General features: G+C 40.1%; 2 long non-coding RNA genes across 3 annotated transcripts in view; one reads left to right on the plus strand and one right to left on the minus strand.

Moving 5' to 3' along the window:
- Nucleotides 1–25,484, minus strand: part of Gm33083 — a 125,751-nt gene that overhangs the window by 57,495 nt on the left and 42,772 nt on the right. The window lies entirely within an intron of this gene.
- Gm33030 overlaps nt 1–25,484 on the plus strand; it is a 101,844-nt gene that overhangs the window by 14,400 nt on the left and 61,960 nt on the right. Inside the window, exon 2 of the long non-coding RNA XR_373561.2 lies at nt 10,668–10,806. This is a non-coding gene — a long non-coding RNA (predicted gene, 33030). The remainder of the gene's footprint in view (nt 1–10,667; nt 10,807–25,484) is intronic.

Raw genomic sequence — 25,484 nt, forward strand, 5'->3', positions numbered from 1 at the left:
CATCTCTGTCTCAGAGCCATGTGGAAGGAGACAATCCATGGCTCCAGCCATTTGCATAAGGCTAAATGTCCCTGGATGATATCTCCAAATTTCTACCACAATCTTCTTGGCTTCATTTAAGTTAGGCAAATGATAGAGGGATAAATTTAGAGAGGAGAGCAAGGACTATAGGATGCGCTTTTATTTCCAAAGCTGAGCAGGACAATAGGATTTATAATTTCCCATTCATGTGCCTATAGCCTCTGCTATAAGTAAGTTTTCTAAAAGTAGGTCAGTCTGCCATGCCTATTGTGTTAGCATTGTAGTCTCACAAAATTGTGCCAGACACATAAAAGCGCTCCATTTGTGGTATGAAAAATGGCTTGTATAATTCTTTACACATCAATGACGTCTTCCAAATTACCAATCTCTCTTTCTGTCTCTCTTCTATGCCTCTGCCTCTCCCTCTCTGTTTCTGTCTCTCTCCTTTCCTTCTTTCCTTCCCTCTCTCAGTTCCTCCATCCCTCTCTCACCTAAACCAGTGCCAACTGCATTGATTTAATACTATGTGTATCTTAGCCTCTGTAAAAGTCTTCTCTTATCCTTCATAAACACTCTCAGAGACTTTGCACTTTGTAAGTCTTTCTATGTGTACTAAGAATAAGAAACAGCTATTATTTATATCTTGCACTGTTGCAGGCATGGTGCTAGGTATGTTACATATTTTATCTCTAATCTTCATGGCACTCAATATTTTCTCCTAGAGTTCAGACTTATCTGAATAACTTGTTCAGGGTCACAACTAATAAATATCCCTCAGCCACTGAATGCAAACTCTGCTCTCCTTCTGCTTCCCAACCTGACTACTTATGTGACTCATTAGTGTACGAGCCTCTCAGACACAAATGTTCTAGCTAAATTTATGCCTATCGCCATAGGATCTAGCACATTGCATATTTCATATGAGCACCCTAAGTACACTCAATAAATATTTGTTGAAGAACGAATAAATTGAACATATGAATGGATGTATTCTAGTTAGAAAACATAGCAACGCTCAATACAAGAGAGGTTTTCCTCTACCTCAACAATTTTGTAGTCTTAAGTCTATGGCAACAAAATAATTTACATGAAGGAAACAGTCAATTCTAGGAAAATGTAGACCCGCAACGTGGCATGTTAAATAGTAAAGTCTTCTAAAGGGATCCAGCGTCATGACATATACCTGTAATCTGGGCATTGGTAAAACTGAGGGAGGATAATTATGAATTCTTAGGCTAGCCTTGACCCTGTAGTGAGTTCTACATCTGCCTGAGCTATACAGAAAGATGCTGTCTCCAACCAAGGAAAGAAGCAAACAAACTTTAAAACTTCTAGAAAAAAATATTGACCACTCTATGACCTTCAGAAAAGCAAAGTCACTGAAAAGGCTTGAAAAAGAAAAAAAAAGAAAAAAGAAAAGAAAGAAAACATTGGTAAAGTTTGTTGTGTAAAATGTGCCCCAAAAGACACCCAAAACAATATAGGCTATAGCCATTACTCTTGGTTGCCTAACATAACTAGATGTTAGGACCTTATCCTGAAGCCAGCATACTATGTTTTAATTGTTTTAGATGTATATGTATTGATGTTTTGCCTACATGCATGTGTACAATGTTTACATGCCTGGTGATCATACCATGGCATCTAGAAGATGATACTGAATCCTCTAGAACTGAAGTTAGGAATGGTTATGAGCCACCATGAAGCTGGGACCAAACCCAGGCTCTCAGCAAGAGGAACACATACTTTGAACTGCTGAGCCATCACTCCAGCTCCCAAGCACACTTTAACTGCAGGCTATAGATAAGTCCATTCTGATCCCACCAGGAAGCTTTCTTTCTGATACCTAGCTTGCATAGTACTGGAAGGTACTGTGTTGGTTGCTTGGGAGACAAGACATCAATGGTCATATCTAATCCTGGACTCTGGGTACTGAAATCCCAACTTATGAGGTAAAATCTAGTCTAATTATGGCAAATTGGTGTATGTAGGCAATCAACTGCTCTCTTAATTGGATTTGAGGCCTGTTTCACAGGGGAGAATTTATGTTGATACTGCAAACACAGTCAAAACCCACAGCTAGAGAAGTCAGAGGTTCAAATGGAGAACTGATGAATATTGTTTTACTAAGTGGTCATGGTGCCAAACTGCCTTCAAAATATTTATATTTACTGATTTGTGAAGCTCTCATCTTTGTTCTGAGACATTTCTTATTGCAGTGGGTAGGAAGTACTGAAAATAAGGAACTGTGTACATTCAGCCATAGATGGGGTGTCTCTACCAATCCCCCCACTCACAGCTCAAGAAATATCACGAAGAGGGAGCAAAAGAATAGCAGAATGACATATAGAGCCAGAGGGCAAGAAAGAAGACGGTAAAATGTTGACCTCTGGACATGACATGATATAGCATGACTGCTACATGCATTAAATCACAGAAGCTCTGATTGCCTATCTAAGACCTGAACAAACCAGTCAAATTCTATTATGCAATGAGAACAATGAGAAGGAGCTTCTAAGACCTCTCACTTAGTGGTGGTGCTACTGACAGCTATCGGCTGGGTAAGGGTGAGTTCCTTGTCTTTAGCGGGGTAGCTACCAGTAGGGGTTGCACATACTCCAGTGGTTGGCCTCACACCTATGTGCGTATGGACAGAATGAACTGGAATCAATGGGTTATTATTTTTAATAACAAGACATTGAGAAGGAGTGTGCTGGAAGTGGTGGTGTCCCATGGGCATTAGCAGAGAGCAGAGCAATGGATATAATTAAGATATATTGTATATATGTGTGAAATTTTTAAAAGAATAAACATACTTTTTAAAATTATGAATTTCTATATACCAAAGGACTCATTAAAAATGACCAAGCAAGTGGTAGAGTAGAAAATAATATTCAGAATTCATGCCCAGAAAAATGACCAATCAGTGCATTCACACACATGCTGCAGGAGAAGAAAGCAAGGGCTATGGGAAGATATATTGCGCAACGGACACTTTTGCATCATATTGGGGGGCAGTGTCATCTGGTTCAATTACTCAGTTAAACTTATCTCCCTTCAAACACATAGCAAAATATGTTTACAAGAATCAAAACACCTCCCACACTTACCAACAGTGCAACAGATGAATACATTGTGGTTATAATCAGATAGCACATCTTAGTTCAAATCCTCTGCTAAGCAAAATGATTGAAAAAGTTAAGAGCCCAAGACATTTATTGAGAGCAATATCTATGAGATAAATAGGTTTGAATAAGATTTCAAGCCATACGGCAGATCTGATATTTGTGCAAGAGGGAAAGGGAAGGGAAGAGGGCCTCACACTATGTACAGGGTCATGTGGATATCTGACTTGGGCTAGTAGGGGCATTTAAAACAAATATTGTCCATGGAGGGGGCCCCAAATATAACAAATGAGGCTAAGGCCCAAATTCTTGCCCCCAACCATCTTAAGAATGGGCTACTTGTTGCTCACAGAGAGCATGTCCTATACTTGAGTGCTTCAGCAGATCCCAGGGTCCTCATAGCTAGAGTCTCCTGTAAAACCAATACAGGAAAGCAAGTCACTACAGAATACAGCAAGATGGAAAGACCTTACAATCATAACACTGAAAAAAAAAGTAGACTCAAAGGATTACAGAATTCCATGAAAATAGAACTCAAAAATTGTCCACAAATAATTTATGTATTAACAGGAATACATGCCATATAAACCTAAAGAACAAAGGAACAGAAAAGAATAACGGCTCTGTAGACATTTGCAGAGAGTTGTGAAGAGAATAAAATTCATTTGGCACAGAAGACACAAATAAATGTATCAAAATATTTCTATTATTGGTAAACTTCTATTGTTCATAAGGAGGAGGTAACACACTGCTGTTTTGTTTATTTATATAAACAACTTTCTGATGGGTTCATAACAATCATATTTTTATTCTAGAAAGTTCTGGGCAGATGAGTAATAGCTTAGCACAGGATTTCTCAACTTGTAGGGGACACAAGAAAAAACAAGAGAAACAACACTTATAATATTCCCTTTAATTGGGGTTCTGTTTTGCTTTGCATAATAATCAATGTCTGTTTTATTTAAATATATTCTCCCTATAGCTATTCCCCACACAAAACATACCATTCTCCCTTGCCTTTGGCAAAACCCAATCTACAGATATTCTCAGAATGATAGTGTCCTGGGAGAGAATTGGGGGATGTTGAGAACATGGGGCTGCGGGAAGGGGAAGTGTTGGGGAACAGAAAGGAGCTGTCTCAGCTCACACATCCCACGTGCTACTTATGCAACTGGAAGAGTGCACTGTTTGTGGCTGCTTTCATTCCTCCACAGTGACACACAAACTAACCCACAAAGGAGGAAGCAGAGTGTGATAATGGAATGGGATGTAAATGAACTGATTTTGATCTTAGTATGACTACTCTATCTGGGCCTTTGTGGTGTTAGGCAAGTAGTTAAACATTCTGGGCTTGGGTTTCAAGGTTAGAAACTGAAGGAGCTCAGCCACACACTTTCTAAGCTCCCTCTGATAATTTTGGGTTCTGATTATGAACCCTATTTACAAGTCTTACACTTTTAAGCAAATTAACATTTTTTTTAAGTTTAATGAGATGGTCATAGCAGATACCTTGTCTGTATAGCTTTTCTTTTTACCTTTTCCTTCTCTAGCAGAAATCCATTTTCACTCCCTATCACCTGCTCCTTGGAAGAGAAAAGACCTCTCTATCCTAACTCTAGCTGTGATGTTTACTTAAACTACAACCCATAAAAGAGGCCCTTTACTTGCATTTGCTTGTGTCCATGAGCCCCTGACAGACGCTTTGTGAGAGAGGAATGCATGGAGAAGCCACATAGCAGATGGAAGTCTTTTATGTTCTAGGCTTTATCTTATCTACATTTGACTACTGGAGTTGTGGAAGTTAACCTGGGGCCCTTGGGGTCTAAGGTGAAGATAGTACAGGCACCCTGTGGATGCTAGGCACTTGATATCCAGTACTGGGGACTTGATGACAGTCTAAGCTACAGATAGTATCATGCCCTAAGCCTATCCTGTAAATGTCATACTATATGAGATATATTTGCTCATTGCTAAGTCCAACTTGATCCATTATCTTCTCATTTTCTGCCAAAAAGTCCTGATGCAAGGGGTATGATAATATTTACCATGCAGAAGGATTGTGAATATGCCTGGTACCAGAACTTATGAGTGATTTAATGTATTTATGGCAAAATACATAAATATATGAATTATATTATTGACATATATGTTAACCTTTGAATTTGTAGAATTTTATTATATAGTTTAGCATGGAAGGAGCTGGAACGATGACTCAATTGTTAAGAATGCTTGCTGCCAAGGTCAGTTCCCAGAACCCATATTTGGCAACTTAGAATCATCTGTAAGTCCAGTTCCAGGGAATTCAATGCCCACTTTTTACCTTCAAGGGTACCAGGATACATGTGTCATATACAAACACATGGATGTATAGACACATAAAGTAGTATGAAGCTTGTTTTTAAAAAGAGTTATATATATCATATACTAAGTTTCTGGGCTAATATCCACTTATCAGTGAGTGCATATCAAGTGACTTCTTTTGTGATTGGGTTACCTCACTGAGGATGATATTCTCCAGATACATCCATTTGCCCATGAATTTCATAAATTCATTGTTTTTAATAGCTGAGTAGTACTCCATTGTGTAAATGTACCACATTTTCTGTATCCATTCCTCTGTTGAGGGACATCTGGGTTCTTTCCAGCTTCTAGCTATTATAAATAAGGCTGCTATGAACATAGTAGAGCATGTGTCCTTATTACCAGTTGGAACATCTTCTGGGTATATGCCCAGGAGAGGTATTGCTGGATCTTCCTGTAGTACTATATCCAGTTTTTCTGAGGAACCACCAGACTGCTTTCCAGAGTGGTTGTACAAGCTTGCAATCCCACCAACAATGGAGGAGTGTTCCTCTTTCTCCACATCCTTGCCAGCATGGGCTGTCACTTGAATTTTTGATCTTAGCCATTCTGACTGGGTGAGGTGGAATCTCAAGGTTGTTTTGATTTGCATTTCCCTGATGATTAAGGATGCTGAACATTTTTTTCAGGTGCTTCTCAGGCCTTCAGTATTCCTCACTTGAGAATTCTTTGTTTAGCTCTGTACCCCATTTTTAATGGGGTTATTTAGAATACCCAAGATACAATTTGCAAAACACAAGAAAATTAAGAAGAATGAAGACCAAAGTGTGGATACTTTGCCCCTTCTTAGAATTGGGAACAAAACACCCATGGAATGAGTTATAGAGACAAAGTTTGGAGCTAAAACGAAAAGATGGACCATCTAGAGACTACCCCACCTGGGGATCCATCCTATAATCAGCCTCCAAACGCAGACACCATCGCATACACCAGCAAGATTTTGCTGAAAGGACCCTGATATAGCTGTCTTGAGTGAGGCTATGCCAGTGCCTGGCAAATACAGAAGTGGATGCTCACAGTCAACTATAGGATGGAATACAGGGCCCTCAATGGAGGAGCTAGAGAAAGTACCCAAAGAGCTGAAGGGGTCTGAGCCCTATAGGTAGAACAACAATATGAACTAACCAGTACCCCCCAGAGCTCATGTCTCTAGCTATATATGTAGCAGAAGATGGCCTAGTCAGCCATCATTGGGAAGAGAGGCCCCTTGGTCTTGCAAACTTTATATGCCCCAGTACAGGGGAATGCCAGGGCCAAGAAGTGGGAGTGGGTGGGTAGGGGAGCAGGGCAGGGGAGGGTATAGGGAACTTTCAAGATAGCATTTGAAATGTAAATAAATAAAATATCTAATAAAAAATAAATTCATATATACACACACACACACACACACACATATATATATATCATATACTAAAATGAGGTGGATTTGAAGATTAAAACAACGATCAGACCAGCAATTTTTCAATTCCCAAAGCAATATTGGGAAGTTATACTTTGTCTGACTCTGCCTTCTTACTACCTCTATCTCCTGACAGCAAAGGAACCTGGACAAGTCATCCAGATGACTTTGCAATCTGCTGTGTTTGTAGGTACTGAAAAAAGAGAAAAGAAATGGACAACTGTTTGCTCTCTGCTGTCAGGTCCAGGTGAGAGGAGAGAACCAGGTCCATCCAGGTTTCTCTGGGGCTGAGCCTCCAGGGCTGAGTCTGATGGTGAGTGTAGACAGCCCAAAACAAAGGAGTCTTGTCAAAGCAGGAGCTCGTTTTTATTGTATCAGTCTTTTGTATATATAGGGTTAAGGGAGGAGGTGAGGATTTTTGGTGAGGTGAGACAAAGGGTGAAATGACAGAGGGGATGGAGAAGGGTGACAGAGTGTATGGGGTGACTGACAGGGCCAATAAAGTTATTCTACATCAGTGGTAGTTAGGGAAAGGCAGGCTTAAGCAGGTCGTGCTGAGTCACTCCAATATGGAAGTGAGCAAGACAGGTCTCTAAACTCGAGCAAAGGCTCAGGCTTTCTCACTAGGCCTCAGTATCTGGCTGAATAAGGCCCAACAGACAACTTTGGAGACATAAAAGCATGAGCAGTGATGGGGCATATTTGTTGGTAAAAATCAAATTACAAAGAAAGTACCAAACCCTGAGAAAGCACACTGAGCTATGAAGTCCCTACTCAAAGGTATTGTGTCGAGGGAAACTATCACTCTTATAGGGCTTTAGATTCCCTAGGCCTGCAACTTGCTGTTCTCCTTCCTGTTGAATGTCAGGTCATTAATATTTTATGTCAAGTGTGATCCTCTGATGGTCTGGGCAGTGGGAATACATGGCTAAGAAGACTTATGATGGGCAGGAATATTTTCAAAGTCCAAAAGATAAAACAGATCAGTTCTACATGATGTCCTGCCACCATCCCTGTGGTCATCATCTGGCCTGTGTGAAGCAGTGAGAGAATTTTGGCAAACATTGAAAAGTAAGTGGTTCTTCAGTTGGTCATCATATCAGTGAGCTCTGGGACTCCATTAAATCCAGAGAGCAATCTAAACAGAAAAAAACAAGCAAACAAAAACAAAAACAAAAAACCCCAAAACAAAACAACAACAACAAAATACCCATGGCTTCCCTCCAACATGTTTATCAGCTGATTTTAAGCAAAGCCTTTCTGGCAGTGACTAAGGTCTAGATTATAAAAATAGTTAAGAAAAGTGATTGCTGCTTGTGACAGGAAGTGCTTCCATGTCAAGTTTTAGAGAAGAGACCAGAAGTCCTTCCAGATACACCTGTTAGAGCCAACTCTTCACTTTCTTTTTGGGCAAAATTGGTGGGCTTTCTTTCTTATTATCTCTTCTCTGTGTTAATATGGCTTTTAAGTAGCTTACACTTTTTGAACTAAGCATCACTAAAGTAAATTCTTAAAGCACAGAACAAGGTATTTGGTCTCCTAGACTCTTCCCCTTCCATCTCAAAGTCATAAAAGAAAGAACTTTCTAAGTATAATTAGGTACCAAGTCTAAGTTATGCCCCTCCACAGTCAGGAAAATTAGTTGATGATTAGTGATGCATACAATGTACTCTCGAGAAAGTTAGGAAGAAAGAGGTAGACCTGTGCAAAGAAGAAGGAGTACAGAGAGTGTGAGAAAAGAGGACTAAGAGAGGGTTTCCTGAATATGTATGAGTAAGTGTGTGTGTTTGTGTGTGTGTGTGCATTGATACATGTGCATTATCAGAATATACTGAATATATTTGGAATTGTAAAATATATTTTTAAGGTTTTAAAGAGATGCCCATATCTGTTCTATAGGTGAGGGCCTACCTTCTTCACAGTTAGCTGTCTTCCTCCTCTATCCACTTGACATAGAAAGCAAGTGATGACATCACTAGGACCTTTTTTAAAAGATCACTCACATGATGTGGTCTCTCCCCTCAGGACCTAGCTGCTTCCCAAAGACCCAGCTAATACTGTCTATTCAGGGGATTAGTGTATCAAGATAAACATTTAGGCGGGGCATATTCAGATCACAGCACTTCCTTGAGCCTAAACCAGAAGTCTATCTTCTGGTTCTAGCTCTGTCTTCATACTGCTCATCACATTAAAAACAAAGCATTGGCACCCAAGGAGGATTTGAGTAAGGAGGAAAGCAGCTTAAATAAGACACAAGTCAAAGAACTTGCAAAACCTTTTCTCAACATGAATGCAATAGCTCCTTGAGTAATAGTATGGTCTCCCAGCGGGGTAAAGTTCTCTCTTCTCCTCATGTTCTCCAGTACACTCAACACTAGTGCATTGAGAGTAAGTGCAGAAGTTACTCATGGTGGCTGAGGACCTTTTTACAGTAGTAATAGCATGTTTTAGTCATTAATATGTATGTATCTGGACTCACCAACATAAACAGAGAGAGGCTAGTTTCTTTTACATTAATAACAAGTTGAACAATGAATGTTAAAATTGCAAAAAATTATAACCCTTAAAATTTTTCATTTAAATATTTACAATGTCAAAAAACGTTAAATGGCCGGGCATGGTGGCACATGCCTTTAATCCCAGCACTTGGGAGGCAGAGGCAGGCGGATTTCTGAGTTCTAGACCAGCCTGGTCTACAGAGTGAGTTCCAGGACAGCCGGGGCTACACAGAGAAACCCTGTCTCGAAAAAACAAAAAACAAAAACCAAAAAAAAAAAAAACAAAAACAAACAAACAAACAAACAAAAAACCAAAAGCAAAACCAAACAAACAAAAAACCACCACCACCACCAACAACAAAAAAAGTTAAGTGGAACAGTAGGGGTGCAGTATTCCCAACAGCCTGGAGAAAGTGCTACATAATGCATAAAGTCACTTCTTCAACATACAAATTGCACATAAGAAACAGAAAGAGAGAAAAACTTATGATCAAAAGAAGCAGAAGACGTCTCAACCAATTAAAATGTGTGACTTTGCAATGTTTAATTAATAGGATAAGTAATAGGAATGGGATGGGGGTTATATGGAGACAGCTAAAATTAAGGACTCTTTGTTGGAGGAAGTGTGTCACTGTGGGGTAGGCTTTGGGGTTTTAAATACTCAAGCCAGGCCCAGTATCTCTCTTCTTCCTGTTTCCTGTGGATCTGGATGTAGAACTCTTACTTCTTCCAGCACTATGTCTGCCTGCATGCCACCATGCTTCCCACCATTCTGATAATGGACTAACCCTTGAAACTGTAAGCCAGCCCCAATTAAATGTTCCTTTATAAGAGTTGCCATGGTCAGTGTTTCCTTTTAGCAACAGAACATTGAGTAAGACACTGAGAACTCAAATGTGTGAGTCTGTGTCTATATTTGTCTCCTGTGCCTTTCTGTTTTGCCTTCTTCCAATGTTTTTGGTTTAGTTTATTTTATCATCCCTTAAGCATGTTTGTTTTCTGCTGAGAGATGAAAAGGGGTGTACCCAGTGGGAGGAGAGGTGGGGAGGAACTGGGAGGAATAGAGGGAGGGGAAATGATAATCAGGATTATTATACAGAAAAAAAATCTATTTTAAATAAAAATTTTAAAAAGTCAAAATTATAGGCATCCACTTCAGTGGTTCATGATGTGAGCAATTGGAAAACGTTTCTTGGAAAGGTATTAAGTGACAATGGCACTTGAATCTGAAGGCTTTGTAACTCATACTTTCCTTAACAACAGGAGTGAGCGTCATCTAATCTGTGGAATGTCTGAAGAGACCAAAAGACTGCGGAAGCAACGTTTCTTTCATCACTGCTCTTCATTTCCTATCTCCCTCCCTGCTATAGATTGCTGTTGGTTCAAACCAACAATGTCTAAGGTATGAACAAGTAGAGACAATCAGAATGCCAACATTTGTTCAATATTTATTTACAGTGAGTAAGTATTTTCATGTCTGGGGTAGAATAATGTAATAAGAGTTAACTACCTTAAAATTTTGGTTCTCTTTGAAAGATAAAAGCTGACATGTTTACAGATTAAATGGTATGTGGATGGTGATTTATTAAAAAACAATAGAAGACAAGTATTAAAAAGGACTATCATAAGCTGGTCCATTACTGAAGCTAGAAAATATGTATACAAGGATGTTATTCGGTTTATTTTACTGCACTTGAAATTCTCCTGAGGAAAATATCTTTTTAAAAATGAATGTAGAACTTTAAAATTCAGTTTAAAATAATTTTATTTAGAATTATGATACTCATCACTAACTTGAGTCTTGGTTATAATCTTAGTAGACAATATTGAGCAATCTACAGGACCATCAAATTCTTTAAAAAAGAAAATAAGCAATCCTAGCTTCACAAAGCCTTACACTTACTAGAATTTATATGTTTAATAAGAATATCAAAAGTATTTTACACTCTTAATACAAATGCATTTTCTTGTTTCGTCCTTTATGCTATTGAGAATGAATACTAGGGTAAAAGTGGGAACTATAACAGGCGGTTCAAGAAATGTTGAAATGCAAAACAAAAATATAAATTTTCTGAATGGGAAATTTGCTCTTTGAATTACTTAATATTGAGAACAAGCAAAATAATAGACTTATGTAGAATATCACACGTAAAATTATTTGACAGCATATCACATGTTTGATGTAAGTATTCATCACAACAATGAAAATTGATAAAATAACTAGTTACTGGGCCCTCCATTTAAATTAGTCTAACCATATTCCTGGCTGTTCACATCCTTGGTATCTGAACACTGATGACTTACTCATCTTGCCCACAAGTGCATGAGAGCTCAGACTGACTCTCACCCTGACCCATGCTGGCATGAGCTGATGGGGACAGTTGCCAAGAGACAGGTTGTGACAACTGCTGTTAGACAGTATACTACCCCTTTAGAAGACAATTACCCAAAGAGGTTCAAAACACTTTTATTAATCAAGAGTATAATACAATTCTGTAGCTGTAATGATCTTAAATATTGTAAAAGTCTTGGGAAAGAGAGGGTGGTCTTGGCCTAAGATTCCATTGGCTGTATTAGAGAAGGGAAGTCATTCTATGGACATGCAAGATAATACACACAAGAATGAGGCGTTCACGTAGTCTATGAGACTCTGATTAATGGAGTCAGGCTCCAATCAATCTTGGCTTTGAGGGAAAATCTACACTGGCTTAGTTTCATCCTGTTAAGTACCTTGTTCAGGAGCTGAAACATTACAGTCACATCATGGCTAGCAGAGGAAATGAAACGGAAGCCTATAAATTGCAGAGTATAACAGGAATGCAAATTCAGAGAACTAAGTATGGTTTTATATCAGGCTTGTACAGTAAAGGTGACTTAGGTAGACCCAGGGGCCAGGGATCTGTATGCCTGTGTGCGGGCCTCCAGTGGTCATTAACTTTGGAGAGGGAAAATATGTTACATAGCCCCTGTAAGTAAAAAATGATTAAGGTATTCCTTGTAGCTATTTCTGTATGTCATAAAACCAGCAGGATTTTCAGAATGGGCTCATAGGTTTTATCCCAGTCCTCACTGAAGCGAATTAAAAGGCTGAGACCTGAAGAAATTTATTGGTCTGACAGGGTGAGAACAACACCAAAAGGGACACACACACACTCCCAGTGACTCATTTGAGTCTCTGTTTAAACGCAAAGCCCTGACTTTACTGTTTTAAAGTCTCCTTTTGGTAGACTGTTTAAGAGTGAAGGGATTAGACGCATCAGTCATTGATCTCTTGCTTCTAAGGCTAACAAAGAATTCCCCATTGCCACACCCAGAAGCTGTGCTCCACACCCACGGCATTTTAGCAGCAGCAGCATACAGGGGACGCTCCCTGTTTTTTCTGTGATAATCTGAAAACCACGTGGCATTCTAAGTAGGTGTGAAGTGGAGAACTGAAACCTCTACGAATATTTTTTTTGTAAATCCCCTTGTAATGGGCAAGTTAGAAATTGTTCTAGATAGTGTGCTAAACGGAACAAACCCTCTTTAAAACAGTGTCCTGTCCTCCGGTCAAGAGGTGTGCCTTACTGAACAAGAAGATGCAAACGTTCCAGTATGAACCGTTCCAGGTTCAAGATAAGGTATCTTCATGGCTTTGGCTGTGAAGCCAAGTTAAATGAGTATTTCACAACCTTCTGGGATGAACTTTGTGATTACAGAAATTAGGGGTAGAGCACATGTGATGTTGATGAAAGTGAGATACAGTGGCACTGTAAGGCAACTGATCTTGATAACAAATATGCTGACCTCATACTTCTCAAGGAGTGGTACCTCCCACAAGGAGTTATCTTGGGAAGCTGGGAGCTTAAGCAGGTTGCAGCATATTCCTAAGAAGACTTTTTGTTCCTTTTGCTCAGTCGCTAGGGATAACACTCTATTGTTCTGAACATCCTCCAGAATACCAATGCTTTGACACATAAAAATGCACGTTCGTGTTTGAAAAATCAAAGTTTGTTGAAAGCAAGCCTAGAGACTGAGGCAGTGAATAAAGCTGAAGAACGCTGGCTTGGTTTGAAAATGAGTTGCAAATAGGCTCTAGCACGATAAACTTATGAGTCCTTTGAAACTGGATCTGCTGACAATTACAAAGAATTACAAAGTAATAATAATAATAATAATAATAATAATAATAAATAATTTGTTGGAAATAAAGATTGCCAGTCACTTTTTGAAGGTAAAATAGATAAGCCTCACTTTGTTGCAAAAAGGTTATATATAAAAATACTGATGTTGCATACCTAACTGTGAAATAACAATATATACCAGAATAAAAAATGTACTTTGACCTAGCCATTTCATTTTATAGACCTATGTTTAGACACTAAGATAAACATGTAAAACTATTTACTGCTAAATTGGTTTAAAAAAAATTGAAAACCTACTAATTAGTTAAGTAAAATACACTACAGCTGCAGCAGGAAACATGGAGCTGTTGAAGAGTGAAAACCCGCAGAGGACATGCATGTTTGTATAATGTGTCAACTATAATCAAACACTGCTTTCAGAGCCATCACAAGACAGGGTTTCATTCCAAAAGAGGAGAGCGGGTTAATGATGCCTGCAACACCAGGATGAAGGAAGCAGCGGCCTAATGACTAGACGCATACCTTCCCTCGGTAGCCATGAGTTGAGGTGGAAATGAGTAGCTCTGTAGATGGAATTTAAGGGGAATTTTCAACTGGGAATAGACTTGTTAGAAACGTTGAAAGAGGAGATAGAGAAAGTAGGTCCACTCAAAGACATACAACTACAGGAAGCCACTACTATCCATAGGGCTAACATCAGCAGGACAGATGTGGCCCACAGTGCCCAAATAGATTGAAAGCCAAAGCCTCATGGCTTGTGTTAGAATTGCAGACCTAGGGATGGAGTTCTGCCAAAGAAGCTGTCTTCCTGATGTCATATCCATGTACTCACACAGAGCCTTTACACAGTGAAGGCCCCAAGGCATATCAGGTTCATGTTCTGCACTTTCCAGTTTTAGATGCTTTAGTACTTTTGAATGGGCAAGTCTTAATTATATTTGTTTCTGAGAAGTACACAGACAGTAAATCAGCCTTTTAGACTTTCATCCGACAATGAGGGCTTGCTTGTAGAACCAATAGCTACAATTATCATTTTTGATCATTGGGGAAGCTTTGAACAGACATCCACTTGTCAATTCCATCTTGTCAAGTGGTGGGGAGAAAGCCCAAGATGAGAATGAAGAAAACAGAGCTCTGATCTGTTATCTGGGAGGTCTTTGTGGAGGCTGGGAAATCAAGAGTCAGTAAATGATTGAACTCTGCACCTTGTTTCTACGTTTGGGTGAGGAAATATAAGTAAAAATTGAAAAGTTACTCCTGAGAGACCAAGCAAAAGAAGCTCTAGAATGCCATCGTCCCAGGGTATTGTGGCCATCAGGGGGAAAGGGGTGTGGCTTGATGTTTGCCAACTAATGCTAGCCCAGTATCCTTTCTGGAGTGGGCTTGGAGAATTGGACCAAAAGTGGTTCGTGATAGCTTTCTTTTTCTTTTCAGTGGTTCGCTAGTTGTGGCAGTTCGTTAGAAAGAGCAGTGCCTGGGCTGAGAGTGAGATACATACCACATTCTAGCCCTACCTCTGCTCCCTGCCTCCTGCCCTTCATTTATGTCTGGATATTGTTGACTGAATTGAAGGGAGCTTCCAGATATCCTGAATGACTGGGTACACACAATAAGAAAATAATATAGAACTTTCATTTTTAAGTTGGTTTAATAACATAAAATAGGTGATTTATGTAGCATGTTTTAAAAAGGGAAAAGCTTCAAATGCCGAATAAATGATTGTTCAAAGCCAATTTCAGCTCAAAGCTTCTAGATTAAGGAACTATTATCAAGAGTTTGAAATCCACCACTCAGCTTTTAAAGGGGCTTGAAGGTTTTTACAGATATCAGAATAGAGTGTGTTTTTATAATGCTTCAGAAAAACCCATTTAGGAGACAATCATGCTTTTCCTTTCTCTGTCATTTCTTTCCTTTATTTTTAATGCCCTGAGAGACATTGCTACGTAGGAAGAAAATGATACTTGATGCTAAACAGTGGTGAAACTATCTTCAAATGAGTGACTCCCACTGGGTCCCTTTCTTAGCAAAGAAACTGGAAACAGGAAAATGTCCCTCAGTTCTCTCTGTACTTAACCATCGAAGGGAGTCTTCCTCAAGCCAACAAGAACACTCTTTGGAGTTGAGAGTAGACAGCATATATGGCTGCTTCGGTTAATTTCACACCGGTGAGTCCAAGAATACAATCCTAACCTGTGCTAACTCACTCTTTTCATGGGGAATCATCAACCCCACACTCTTCTTTTTTTGTAAATGCACACAGGAGTCCCACTGGTTATAGCCCAGTTTTTCCCTTCTTTATGATGCACCACAGACAAGCCTGCCCTCCCTTGAGCTCTGTTTACCCGCCCTTATCACCTATCTGCAGTCTGCTCAGCTGCCGAGGCACGAGACTCGGTGACAAAGAGCCATAAACACCATGTTTTCCTTGAAAGGTATCAGTGAAATGTTACATTGTTGCCCCGATTGAGGGCAGAAAAGGAAGATTCTTGAAAGGGTGTCAGATTATCTTCTTTTGTCAGAGGTGAAATGGATAATTAATTTGCATCTCTGCCTTTCCACAGCCAGTTTACACCTGTCTGGTAGAATAAATTAGAAACCATGAAAAATCATCAGCTCCTTTGTTTAGATTTTGCTCAAGGAAGTCTTAGAAAATGCCAGCATTTCAAAAGTATTTAAAATAACAGATATCGGGTTCCTGCTGCCATCATTTTCAGACTCACGGTCGGTCGGTCGGTTTTATCATAAAGGCTTGCTTGAGTGATTCCCAAGGAGCCGGATGAATGTGGCCTCTGAAGATACGGAACAGACAAGGATGTGAAACAGAGAGAGAGAGCTGGGGAAGACTCAAGGCAAAGAACACTGGAGGAAGAGATGTGAAGAGGTGGCTTTGTACAACAAAAATCTAAGCATTTCCACTTGCCTTTGAATTAGGAATCTGATGTCAATAGTCCAGTGCAGCAGGGAAAGGAACGACAGATGGCAGGACAAGCAAAGGGTAGAAAAGGGAGAGAAAAATCAAACGGCATTCTGTGAATATATCGAAGAAGATTTTAAAAGGCTTAAAACGTGGCTGGAAGATGGTTCAGTAGGTACATATGGGTACGAGGGTCCTAGTCTGATTGCCAGATCCCCTGTATAGAAGCTGGGGTTGGTAGCATGCACTTACTGTCCCAATGCTGGGGATACGGAGACAGGCAGATCATGGGGCTCTCACTAGGCAGCCGGTCTAGCCTACTCTGAGCTCCAGGCCAATGAGAAACCCTGAGAAAATAATGTGAACAGCTCTTCAGAAACAACATGTGCGTGGCTTCCACATGTGCATACATGAGCACCTGAGCATGCAACCTACCCCCACCCCCTGTCCCCACCTCCACCCACACACACATAAGCAAAGGTTTAAAATGTGTCCAGGTAGACGCTTTTGATAGAGGGATACAGGTATTCTTCAGCATGAAGAAATAATAGTACACCAACCAAGTTTAACAACAACAACAAAATGTCATGACATTGTGGAGGACAACTTATGGGGTGAGATATTCTATAGCTATGGGCTGGTTAGCCTGGGGCTAAGATGGAGCCCCATGCAGGGGCAGAAATAAACAAAACAGAAGGTAGGAAGAGTCTGGAGTACTTTGGAGCATGGTACCCAGTGACAATGTAAAAGAAAGGGAAGATACCACTAAGATTTCAATGATGCATTATAATGCTGTCCACTAAATCAGGGTGGACACAATGAAGAAGGGACTTTGTAAAAAGGGAGATAAAAAGATAAAGCTGGATTATCACCTGCCATGCAAGTAGATGAGACCAAGAGAATTATGAACAGGCAGTTGTTGCCTTGGAGAGTGCGTGGGATTGAGGTTTTGTGATGGGCCATCTTTGTGGTTGTTGAGACAGGGTTTTTCTGGAGCTCTAGATGTCCTGTGTCTGTGGCAGTTATGGGCCGCATCCTAGAACTGTGAGCCAAAAGAACCACTTCCTTCCTGTACTGGCTGGTTTTGTGTCAACTTGACACAGCTGGAGTTATCCCAGAGAAAGGAGCTTCAGTTGAGGAAATGCCTCCATGAGATCCAACTGTAAGGCATTTTCTCAATTAGTGATCAAGGGGGATCAATTAGGGATCAAGCCCCTTGTGGGTGGGACCATCTTTGGGCTGGTAGTCTTGGCTCTATAAGAGAGCAGGCTGAGCAAACCAGCAGCAGCAAGCCAGTAAAGAACATCCCTCCATGGCTTCTGCATCAGCTCCTGCTTTCTGACCTGCTTGAGTTCCAGTCCTGCATCTTTTGGTGATGAACAGCAGTATGGAAGTGTAAGCTGAATAAACCCTTTCCTCCCCATCTTGCTTCTTGGTCATGATGTTTGTGCAGGAATAGAAACCCTGTCTAAGACACTTCCTTAAGCGAGTCTGCCGAGTGTTCTGGTACAGTGATGAAGAAAGCTACCAAAACAAATGTATATTTCAGGGCGGACTGTTTAAATACAGAAATGAAATAAATCCTCAAGATTTCCTACTGATTAATCATATGGAATGTCTACCCTTAGAGAAAGAGAGAAGGATGGAAATCTTGAGATCCGTGTAAGGCCTTGACGACGGAAAGTCAGAGGAATCCAACGGACAACTCATGCTACAGAAATGTAGCTATGTGAGATGAATGAGGTGGTCAGTTGGGTATGAAAGGCAGACACGACGTTTAAAGTATGCACTTAGAAAAGGGGAATTCCATATACATGAAGCCAGAGGAGATGCCAGAGATAAAACCGGTCATCAGCCAGCAGCTCAGCTACATTCTGCAAATTGCCTGCATGGAGACAGAGTCAGCTCCCAACACAGGCTTTGGCACACCCTGTGGATCTCACTTGAACAGAGCTGTATCCTGCCCCTGCCCTCCTATTAGAGCTGGCTGACATCCTGAGCCTACCTCGCCAAGAGGTTCATGAATCCTAGAAAACAGCCTTACCCAAGCTAAGATGGTTCAGTCCAGCAGCACAAGAAGACAGCAGGTACCTGGCAAAGATCCAAACACGATGAAGCCAGGCAGCCAAACAAACCGACTTTTTTTTAGGTCTGGGGACCCTGCAAACCTGGAAAGGCCTTCATGGAAGGTCTGGCTTAGAAGAAAGACATCCCCGGGGAAGAAGTCAACCGCTAAAGCAGCCCTGAAAAGGAATTGTTCAAAGTAGCCCAGGCCCCATTAGGCAGAGGAGAGGAGGCAGGGGTGGGGGAAACCAGATGAATAACAGTTTCTGAGCAGCACTGGGGCCACAGTTAAGATCCGGAAGTCCTGATTTGTAGCGCATCCATTTATATATAAAAATTAGACTGTGTACATGAGTACTGGCTGTCTAGCCAAGAGCTAATGCACATATGCAATATTTTGTCTCCAGTAATGGTACTTAAATTTTTTAAAGTAAACTCCAACAGTCAAACACGATTTTAAATTGACCTTCCTCCTGGTGCTGGTGCATTTAGCAAATGCCTTTTCCTCGCTCAGCATTTCTTGTTCGGTCCTAAAACCCAAACAGAATTGATTTGTTTTTGAATCACTCCATTCATGAAGTTGTGTTTGGAAGAAAAGAAAGGGGCAATGAGTTTTCATCTTGAACTGGCTTTGATCTGGGGACAAGAAAAATAACCTTTTAGATATATATCTTGAAGGTGGTGGGTAGAAAGTAACTCGCGTCCTATTTGTGAGTTGCCCACATAAAATCACTGGAAATCGGTTGGCTCTCGGCCTAGGACGCACCTTCATTTGTCCTAGGTCTGTGATGGTTGTCAAACTCCTCCCTGCCTCTGAGCCCCTGCCCTCCTGTCGGAGCTGGCTGACATCCTATCAAAGAGCAGCAAACACAGAAAGGAGGGTAAGCAGATGGTGATTTGGAAAACATTTTTCCCTAGAGGGGATTTTTTAAAAAATCCTATTCTCACATAATCAGATAAGAAGCTCCTCAACCATTGTCCATAAAACACATTGGTGGGAGACAGAGACCTGTTATTTGGGAGGGAGGGGGCATTTTTAAAATGTTTTCATTTCCAGATTTCTCTTTATAGAAAGCTTAACAAGCATTTCCCAGTGAACCTTCACTGAAGACCCCAAATGGCAGGCATCCCTTTGTGTTAATAGTCCATTAGGGAAGGACCATTGGTTTCTAATACCAAGATGCTTGTCTTCAGGCCACTTGGTAGAGAGCCCCGAGGCTCGGCTGAAGAGGTCAGAGCCGTCAACGGGAAGGCTCCAGGAGCGCATTCGGCTTCCAGCTCTGCATCCTCAGACTTCAGAATGCCAGCAACCAAAGCTCATATTCCTGGGCTCTGGATCTGACCCCTCCGTACTCTTACTCAACAAATCCTGCTGGCCTTCAACAGGGGGAGATATTATTCTGGTATTCCTGGGAGGCCATGAAACCACACAAGCATTAAATCACAGTGCCTAACAGTGGCAGTGAAGGAGAGAATCCAGACCTCAGATCAGACTGGAGCCAAAATTCAAAGCAGAAAGCACAGCCTCTTCTCCATGCCAGCCCCAACCCTCCTTTTAAATCCCACTCCCAAGCACTGCCTATCTTTCCTCTGCCCTAAAGGATCCAATTTCTAAACAGTGGTTATGAGAATTATGTCTTTTTTTATCGATGCTGTTATAATACAAGAAGCCCCGGGTGCTATGCAGTTTTGAATGCCTTAGAGCTGATGTCCTCTTTAATTTTCACTTGCCCTGTGAACAAGTGGATGTGTGTAGCCGCTAATGCATTTCAAATGTAATACAATCCTCCATCCACACAAAACCTACAATGGGGTCACCATTAACTTCCTACCCTTCACTCTTGTGAGCTGGTATTTAGAACAAGAAAATGCTTTTGGCTTTTGGCCACCAAAAGCTATGAGGCATACCTTAGAGAGTGACAAACAAGAGGCTCTGGCAAAAATCTGAACCCACTCTGAGCTAACTTCTTTTTTAATCTTTCCTGCCCTGGCACAAAGGAAAGAGCCAAATACAGACCTTTTCTGAGGTCTACAAAAGAGGAAGAGGAATGTTAGCATGCTTGACTGACCAAGGAGTAATTTCAGGTTTCATTCTGAATGAGAGCCTTTTAATTATATAAACATACCATCAAAAAAATGGACCATATACACTGAAAATGTTAAGAGTCATTCAGATCTGTGAATGTGTGTTTAGCCCATAGCCGTCTTCTGGCTCTCCTCTCAGCTGTACTCATATGCTAATATCCACAGTGGTCAATGTCTGAGAATAGTTCAGGACCAGGGAATGTACAGACTATCATTCCTGAGAATGGGGATGTTGCTCAGTTGGGGGAGTGCTTGTATATTGTACTTGATACTCTGCATTTGATTCCTTAGCACTGTATAAAACTAGTGCTATATACTTGCAGTTTGAAAACTTGGGATGTATTGAGCAAGGGACCAGTAGTTCAAAGCCATCCTTGGCTACATAGCCAGAGCCTTGGGGTTTAATATAAGTGGCCTGAAGACAAATACTTGGTATGAAGAACTAATGCAACAAGGCTTGATAGACAAAGCATTTTTAAATATACAGGAAAGTGGATCTTAGTTTTGCTTTGTTTATTTGGTAGAATTCTTCTGCACTGTCCAGCCTAGACTGGAACTCATTATCATCCTACAGCAGGAATCTTGATATAACTCTACCTCTCTAACTCAGCTTCACGTTTCTTACCTAATAAAATATAATACCCTATTTTCTTATAAAATAAAATTTAATGTAAGTATAGCTATACTTGCATTAATAATAAGATGGCTCAGTGGGTAAAGAGGTTCTTGATACAAACCTGGTGGAAACCTGAATTGGATCCCAAGAACCAACATGATAGAAAGAGAGAAGCAACCCATGAAAATTGTCCTCTGACCTCCGTGTGTGTGTGTGTGTGTGTGTGTGTGTGTGTGTGTGTGTGTGTGTGTGTGTGCTTGCACACACATATGAATGCATGCACATGTACATGCACAGAAAGACAAAGCAGAAAAAAATGCTATAAAATCTTCTTGAAAACTAAAATTTGGTATGCTACCTACACACAAATTATTGCCATCAATCTTTTATGATATTATAATCTACATTTTGTTTCACAAAACACATTAACTATGTTTTAATCATCATTCTTCCTACGATCCAATTGAAAGAAGCAACATTTTCCTTTAACAAACCCATTTATTTTTTTCCTCTTTGTTGTGACAAGTGACCACTGGATTAATAATCTGGGAACATTGTGTCCTGCCAAACTGGCTCAGAGGGTAAACGTATTTGAAAACCACATGATCAGATGGTCAATTCTTCACTCTTAGCAGAAGAGTGGGTTTTAAAAAGCTATACTTTCATAAAGAATAAAGACAATGATGTAGGTCAGCTACATCATGCCTCCCATGTACAAACCCCTGTGTTAGTTCTCCAGCTCTCATAAACCAGGCAAGGGAGCACACATCTGTAACCTCAGTGCCTGTGACAGAGAAGTGGCAGGATCAAAAGTTCAAGCTTGTTAGTACATTAAAGGGTGCTCTGGGATATATGAGACTATATTGAAACAAAATCAACCAAACTAAAGAAGACTATGAACAAAGTTAAGGTGTGCTTTACCATAAAGCATTCTCTTATATTTCAGCCTGGACATCACATAGCCTGCTAGAAGCAAGCACACTCAAATAGGCTTAATTTTATAAAAATGAATAAGAAGAGCAAAGAAACAGCCCTCTAAAGAACTCAAGAAGTTAGACTCCAGAGAATCAAATAACCCTATTAAAAATGGGGTACAGAGGTAAAAAAAGAATTCTCAACTGAGGAATACCAAATGGCTGAGAAGCACCTAAAAAAAAAAAAAAAAAAAAAAAAAAAAAGTTCAACATCCTTAGTCAACAGGAAATGCAAATCAAAACAACCCTGAGATTCCACCTCACGGCAGTCAGAATGGCTAAGATCAAAAACTCAGGGGACAGCAGATGCTGGTAAGGATGTGGAGAAAGAGGAACACTCCTCCATTGCTGGTAAGATTGCAAGCTGGTATAACCACTCTGGAAATCAGTTTAGTAGTTCCTCAGAAATTTGGACATAGTACTACTTGAGGCATATATATCACTTCTGGGCATATACCCAGAAGATGCTGAAACATGTAATAAGACACATGCCCCACTATGTTCATAGCAGCCTTATTTATAATAGCCAGAAGCTGGAAAGTACCCAGATGTCCCTCAACAGAGGAGTGGATACAGAAAATATGGTACATTTACACAATGGAGTACTATGCAGCTATTAAAAACAATGAATTTATGAAATTCTTAGGCAAATAGATGGATCTGGAGGATATCATTCTGAGTCAGGTAACCAACCCAATAACAAAAGAACACACATGATATGCACTTACTGATAAATGGATATTAGCCCAGAAGCTCAGAATACCCAAGATACAATTTGCAAAACACATGAAAATCAAGATTAAGGAAGACCAAAGTGTGGATACTTCTATCCTTCTTAGAAGAGGGAACAAAATAACCATGGAAGGACTTACAGAGACAAAGTGTGGAGCAGAGACTTAAGGAATGACCATCCAGAGACTGCCCCACCTGGGGATCCATCCCATGTACAATCACCAAACCCAGACAACACTATTGTGGATGCTAACAAGTGCTTGCTGACTGGAGCCTGATATAGCTGTCTCCTGAGAGGCTCTGCCAGTGCCTGACAAATATATAAGTGGATGCTCACAGCCATCCATTGGACAGAGCACAGGGTCCCCAATGAAGGAGCTAGAGAAGGTACCCAAGGAGCTGAAGGGGTTTTGCAGTGCCATAGGAGGAACAACAATATGAACTAACCAGTACCCCCAGAGCTCCCAGGGACTAAACCACCAACCAAAAAAAACACACAGTGGGACTCATGGCTCTAGCTGCATATGTAGCAGAGGATGGCCTAGTCGATCATCAATGGGAGGAGAGGCCCTTGGTCCTGTGAAAGTTCTATGCTCCAGTATAGGGGATACCAGGGCCAAGAAGCTGGAGTGGGTGGTTGGGGAGCAGAGGGAGGGGGGATAGGGGGTTTTCAGAGGGGAAACCAGGAAAGGGAATAACATTTGAAGTGTAGATAAAGAAAATATGGAGGGAAAAAACAAACAAACAAACAACAACAACAACAACAACAAAAAAAGCCCTCTAAAGCCAAGTCCAGTTGCAAGGAGCTACATTGTCTCCAAGGTTACATTGCCAGATGTGCGATAGCTGCATTGGGACTAGAGCTCTTCCATTCCCAAGTCACTGACTGGTATATTTCTCATTGCATCTAATTATTCCTCAACTACTGCTCACACCAGTTTAGGTGCTTCTGATGGCATTTAATTTCTTAGAAAGCATTATAAAGCCTCTGCTGATAAAGAAGTGTGTTGTAGCTACAAAAGGGGTTATTAATTGTTTTCTAAATTTGGACAAAAGACATACATACATTATGAACAAATTTTATTTTTATCTGACTTTCTCCTATAAAACCAAATGTCAATCAGCAGCAGCAAATGCTGGGAAGTTTGGAAAGCAAATATATTTATACAATAGACACTCATGCAAAGAGAGAGGTTGTAAGAAAATTATCATGTCTTGAAGGACATTATTCCTGAAATGTCACTCAGTCATTACAACATTTGCTCCTCTGGTGGTATTCTCAAAATGGATTATTGTCCCTGAATTTTTAATAACAATTTGGTGGTTCAAAATACTGACAGTGATATATGACAATGGCTCTAAAGAAGTCTTCTGGCTTTCTATATTACATAAACAGAACACAATTCTATCTCTGTAGGCAGTGTTGGAATCATTCTCAATGAAGATAATGCTGAATCCATCTGCCAAGAGAAGGTCAAAAACATATATAGAAAATAAATCATGACTAACATAGCATTGGCTAAAGGTTAAGGATCTAAAGGACAAACATGTATTTGGAAGCACAAATCACCCCTCATATGATACTAATTTAAACATCCCTACCTCTGGAATGGTGAAGAACTGACTCAGATAACTACCCATTTTTCCAAAAATACTATAATGTTGACTTGAATAATGAATGAAAAATGTAGCTGTGAAGGATGCTGGAAACTCAGAGCTCTATCAGAATTTTGATTATTTTGACAGTGTCTCAAGACTAGCTTTTAAACCTGTTTCTTTGCATTTGTTAAAATCTAATCATTTTGGTATCCAAAAAAAAAAAGTTTAATCAATGTATATGTTAACTCTAGAAATGTCATTCTAGTTCCATTCTAGAGATCCATAAATAAATTAGTCATAAACATATAGGTATGTGTATATATATATATATATATATATATATATATATATATATATATATATAGTTATAATCATATATAACTGTGGCATCACTGTGCATAAAACATATCAGATGTACACAGCTTAAGGGGCAGGAGATTTGTTATTTCCTATCAGTTTCAGAGGGTTCTCTTCACAGCTACTTGATCCCATGTTCTTGTGATGAACATATTGATGGCAGGAAATATGCTGGAGGATAGCAGTTTGTATATAACAGTAGATAGGAATCAGAGAATAAGTTAAGTACCCGGGGAGTGTATACTCCTAAGAATCCATGCCTAGTGACTTACTTTCTCCAGCTCTGTCCCACTCCTAAGTGTCCAGAACATCCCAAAACAATATTATCAACCAAATACCAAACATTGAAAAACTAAATCTATAGGAGAATTTCAAATTCAAACCTTACAGTGGCACACAGGAAAAAAAAAGTCATAATAGTATATTTAGACCATGAGAACCCAAGGATGTCTTCATATCTTCTCTGAAGAGGACTCAGTTTTTCATTCTGAAGACTTTAATAATGAAAGGGGTTGAGATCCTTTTCTGTTTGTGGCATCTCAATCTCTATGAAGTAGTGTCATTCCCTTCTCTGGTACTGATGGTGATGGTCTAAGATACAACATTCTCTTCTGG

This window comes from Mus musculus, chromosome 1, assembly GCF_000001635.26.
Source record: "Mus musculus strain C57BL/6J chromosome 1, GRCm38.p6 C57BL/6J".
NCBI lineage: Eukaryota > Metazoa > Chordata > Mammalia > Rodentia > Muridae > Mus > Mus musculus.